We start from the raw sequence: 6,000 nt of genomic DNA on the forward strand, positions 1-6,000 counted from the left end.
GCGCGCAGTCCCCAGCAGCTGTTTCTAGGCCAGGGCACTCTTTGGGAATCAGGAAGTCACCGGTCCAAACCCACCCTCCACCATCACTTCCTTTGTGCCTTTGCTTTGTCCCATGGGATCATCTCTAGAAACGGAGTTTTCCCTAGATCAAGGGAGAGGGGTAGCGCCCAGAGAAACACTTAGAGGGAAGGCACGGGTTGTGACTGTCCGCAAGGCGCGCGTCGGGCTTCAGGCGCCTTGGGACAAGCCCCCTCCGCGGGACCCGGGCAAGGTGGCGCGCAGACCACGAGAGGCTTCCACAGGAGAATCTCCGAGTGATTTCCATTTTCCCGGCAGGCTCTGCCACCACACGCTGCCTTTTTGGAAGAACTGATCCCCGCGTCCGTACCCCCGCCCCCCAAACTTTATACCAAAGAAACAATATGAGCGTCCTGCAAAGATCTATTACAGGAACGTTTATAGTAATATTACTTAAAGGAAATTTTTGGGAGAAGCCGAAATGTCCTACAAAAGAAATCTAACTGTAAAAGTCCTATATATCCTTAGGATAAAATATTATACAGTCACTCAAATCTGTACAGAGGAATGTTGGATGATATGCAACATTTTTCATAATATAGTATTAAGAAAAGAGTAGGTTAGAAACCACATATCCAATCTATTCAAAAACAATTAATTATACATTTACACACAATAAAAAGAGTAAATGAATATCAAAATTTATTCTCTGAGTAATGGGATTCAGAGATTTTTTTCTTTGTGTTTTTCCTTGTTTTCCTTTGTTTTTGAGGATTGTATGCTACTTTAAGAACCTCGTTAATTTGGAAGAAAGGGAGAGAGAGAGACTGAGATTCAAGCCCTTCCCAAACTGCTGTGACTTGTTGGGGTGAGGACTGACAGATCTGTCATCAAAGCTAGTTTCCATGTAATCAACTCTGAGGCTGCCGGTCCCTAGAACACTAAGTGGAGGCAACCACTGGAGTAATCCAAGCAGCAGATTCAAACAAACAAACAAACAAAAATCCGCTGCTTCCTGTTTTGAGAAGACAGGAATTTCTTTTTTAATCCTAATTGTCTTCATATCAACCCAGTGAGGTCAAAATGAAGGAATAAAATAAATGTACTCCTGATTCCAGTTATTTCGTTTCTTCTGCTCGTCTTTCTCCAACTGAATAAATCTACTCCCTTCTAAATCAAAACCATCCCTGCTCTCTCTAAGAAAAAACTACCCATCATTGCTGCTAAACTGGAAAACAGAAACCCTTCCCTCCCTCCTGGCCCCCTCCCACCCCTCAGTTCACTCACCACAACTGTTTCCTCACAAAGACACACACACACACACACACACACACACCACAGTTCTGGAAGCCTCTGTGTCTGAGTCAGCAGGGTCATCCCTTAGGGCTTAGCCAGCAACAGTGGCTGTCCCCCTACTTCTCCGCCCAATACCCTGCCAGAGTCACCACTAATTTCGTTTTTAGGTCCAAGAAATGAGCCGCCAGTAGCATTGTTCATCATTTTTGTTCCCTCCTGCTTTACCCACTTCCTTCACTTGGTTTCCAGGTTTTTCTGGTTTTCCTCTCTAGTGCTTCCTTTATGGTCCGTCCTTTCTCTTCCTCCAAACTTTTTTACTCCGACTTTTTTAGTTTAAAATTTTTCAAATTTGCAGAAAAACTGGAAGAACAATAAGTAAATACCCATATATCCTTCATCAAAGTATTCAACCAGCCATTCACTAACAATTACCATGTGGCCACATTTGTTCTCTCTCCATTTGTATTTTGTTGAACCATTTCAAAGTTCACCCTTCATGCCTCTTCATCCCAAACACTTCCAACAAAACTACTCTACTCTGATCACATCTAAGAAAATTCATATTAATTGTGTTTTATCATCTAATACCTATTCAAATTTAAATTACCCTAATTGTTCCATAAATGTCTTTTGTAACTTTATTTTTAATCCAGTTTCAATTGAAGTTTGTGAAATACATTTAGTGGTAATATCTCTTTAATTTCTTTTAGTGTAGAACCAGCACATTTTTTAAAATGACATTGACGTTTCTGCAGCATTCAGACCATTTGGTCTGTGAATGTTTCCTGTTCTAAATCCCTGACTTCCTAACCTTTGGGCTGCCTGAGAATTCGATTTGGGGCTTCTTTTCTTCTCTGTTTACATCCATGCTTTTGGTGATCTCATACAGGATTGGGGCTTAAACAACATATTTAAATATAGTCCTCAAATGCATATTCTCAGCCTAGGCATGCCTCCTAAATTCTGGACTCCAGCTGCTTACCAGAGGTTTCATAGATGTCTCATATTTTATAATTAACTCCTGGTCTTCTCCTTAAAACTTCCTCTGCCTGTAGATGCCCCCTTTTCAACTGATGGTAACTCAAATTTCCGTTTGTCTAACCCAAAAAACTTAGAATCAGTCTTGACTCCTCACTCACTGCATCTTACTTACATTCCACATACCATTGTCTGGAAATCCTGTTTGCTGAAGTTTCAGATTATGTTCAGAATCTGACCTCTTGTCACCACCTCTTTTGCTTCCACCCTGAGTCCATTGTCATTATTTGTTGTCTAGATAATTGCAACAGTCTCTTAACAAGTCCCCTTTTCCCATCTCTGCTCTGCTGCAACCTGTTCTGAACACAGAAATCAGGAGGTTCTTACAAACTCAAGTCATATTCATTACTCCTCTCCTCAAAACCTTCCATTGTTCTCAGTATCCCTCAAAAGTAAAACCAGAGTCCTACCCTCACCTACCAAGACCCCCTTACCTCTCTGATCTCATCTCCCACTGCTCTTCTTCCCCTCCCCTCTTATTCACTCCAACCCATCTATTCTTACTTAACACACTGATGCTCAAACATACCAAGCATGATTCTGTCCTAAGGCCTTTGCCCTAGCTGTTCACTCTCCCTTCCAATCCAAATGACTCCTTCCCTCCTTTCCCTTGGGTCATTGCTCAAGTGCCATCTTCTCAAAGAGGCCTATTCTAAACACGCATGAAATTACAATTGCCCACCTGAGCATGTGTCCATGTGTACACAAGCACACTTCTGATTCCCCTTACTTATTTTCTTAACATCTATTTATTTTCTTCACATATATATCACCTTCTAACATGTTATACAATTTGCCTATGTGTCATATGTAGTATTTATTTTCTCCATCCCTCACCTGAAGGCAGGAATCAAGGTGAACTGAGGTGACCTGAGCTAAGACCTGAAGAAGCCATGAAAACATATGGAAGAAGAAGACAGTGGTATGGGTAATAAATTGTATAGGTACATAAGAAAAACCCATGTAAGGCACAATGCCTGGTCATCACTGAGTGAGTATTGGCTATTATTAATATTGAGTCCACCCCTTCATTCAGGGTGGAGAAGTAAGACTGAGAATTTTAATGAATGGTTTATTATTAAACCAGCTATATTTATGAAAGGCTACTTGGAAGGAGGCATTGGATAAGGGGGTAAATATCAAAGGCTGTTACCTTACAGACACCTAATCAGGCCTAGTGGACCCAATGGTGTCTGGTTCTCCCAGACTGAGCAGAAGCCCTGCTCCCTGGCTTCTAACCACGTGCTCTCCACCACATTGTTCAGTGTCTCTGGGTCTGTCTGTAAAAATGAGGGAGGTGTTTGATAAAAATAATTGCCTAGAGTTTAGTAAATTAATGGTCAAACATTAGCTTTTGATGCAGCAACCCTCCTGGGAATAAGACAGAAAATAACAATTACTCTTGGAACTATCAACTTCATCATCTGCAGTAACTTGGTTTGACACTGTATTTTATAGCAAGTACAATTTTAAACCTCCCTTCCTGTCTCAGTTCCCAGACCCTCAGAAGATCAAAAGGAAACACAAAGTAAAATTTTAAAGATTTGGATATTTAAGTCTTCCTGACTGATCAGAGTCAAATATTTTATGTCCTTTTCTTATAATCTGCTATTTTCCAATCTCTCCAGATTTCTAGGACTTGAGAAAGGAAGATGTATTACCAGCTTCTCTTGGGATAAATTTTGCACCCATGCCCTGGATGGTTTTGCTCAGTGGTTAGAGTGTCAGCCCTCGAACTGAAGGGTCTCAAGTTTGATTCCCGGTCAAGAGCACACACCTGGATTGCAGGTTTGATCCCCAGCCCCTATTGAGGTCACACAGGAGGCAAGCAATTGGTGTATCTCTTTCACATCGATGTTTCTCTCTCTCTCTTTCTCCCTCCTTCCCTTCCTTCCTTTCACTCTATCTAAAAAAATCAATGAAAAAGTATCTTCGGGTGAGGATTGGAAAAAAATGTTTGCTCCTATCCTCCAGTCTACCTCAAACAAGTTCAGGGCCCTATGGCTACAGATGCACTTCAGCTCTGCTCCAAGCAGGCAGGGCAGCCTACAGCTTCCAGGCCCTCCAGGGAAACCCAGATGACAGCCAAAGCCAGAGGAGCCCTGCCAAAAAAAACCTGGATGAAGGGCTTATTGGTACAGTGGGAGCCTTCTGGGCATATTCTCCCATGTAAAGGAGACTTGCTCAAAACAGGAGACCTTCCCTAGGTTGGCTTTTAAATGAGCCGTCCTATTCTCTAATGCATCTGCCCAGCGTCAGACTGTCTGGGAAGAGGTGGAAGGGGAAAATGCACTCGGTTATCAGTATAATTTATCTACGTGGCACCAAATATCAACATGCCGGTTGTGCCTGCATGCTCTATCTTTGTCCAGGCGGCTGCCCTTTGCAGCCACATATATATGGAGAGTGCCCACTGGGGAGAGGGTAATGGACTGTGCCCCTGAGGCTCCCCAGGCCCTGGGCTCTCCACCAGCACACTAGCCCACTGTCCTTCCTCCTGTGTTCTGACAGAAGCATCCCTAAATTACCACTTTCTTTAGCATCTAACCAGGATTAAAAAGCACGGAAACCTCTAACTATATTACAAATTAAGTTGCTTATATGCAAGACACCCACCAGGAATGGTGGCCCCACAAAGGGCTATGGATATGGTGTTGCCTCAGAGGAGACAGATTATGAGTTCCTTAGGACTCAATAATTTTGCATCAAGGCAAGAGATTCTGAAGGGTGGTGTGGAGTAGTACCCCATTCACACCGCCATTCAGGCAGGAGCCTAGGAATCGTCCAAGGATGGTATTTAACAAGCTCACTTTACAATTATTTCTTTCTAGTTTAGTCCTCATCCACCACACCTTAGCAGGTTTCTAGTTTCCCTAAAGGATGTGTTTAATTTGTCTTTTAAAAATTAAACTCACAAAACACAATTCATTTAGCTGTATTATACCAAAAACATTTTTTTTAAAACTAAACAGCAATTTCAGAAGCCTAGTGTGGCTCTAGCAGGCAATAGATGAACTGTGGATGGTGAGTTCTGGAATAATCATTGAGCAACTTACAATTATGTTAAAGAAATAAAGAGTATTTTGATATCTTGTTATGGTTGTATTTATTTATTTATTTTGTAGAAAGATTTCATTTAGAATGTTTTCTACCTTGGGCATCCCACACACATACACCCAGTTAAGACTTGGTCCAATATTTTGTCTGTGTTCATTGAGGTTTGACATCTTTTACCATTTGCAGGAATAACGGTATGATAGTACAACATCATTTATAGCAACTTGCAGGTTGGTGACCTCTTAAGAAGGTGCAAGTAAGAACCCTGGACTCAGCCTCCAAAGCACTGAGTGCCAGACCTGTCATTGCCCCATCACCAGGCAAATGGCTATAAACAAGTTACTGGGCCACCTGTGCCTCAACATCCGATCCCTGAAATTGAGATGATGGCTGTCCAACTTATCTCAAAGGGACATCAATGAGATCATGGATGCCCAAGCTGAGCAAGACACCAGATACTAAAAAGAGCCCGGAAAGGGTCTGTCTGACCCCCAAGGTCAGGCAGGGTGTATAAAACTTCTCTGAAGGGCTCCTGGGACGCAGCGATGGCTTTGGGTGTATCACTAGGGCTCAGGAAAATCGCCTGCTACC

This window comes from Molossus molossus, unplaced genomic scaffold (assembly GCF_014108415.1).
Source record: "Molossus molossus isolate mMolMol1 unplaced genomic scaffold, mMolMol1.p scaffold_m16_p_4, whole genome shotgun sequence".
Classification (NCBI taxonomy): Eukaryota; Metazoa; Chordata; class Mammalia; order Chiroptera; family Molossidae; genus Molossus; species Molossus molossus.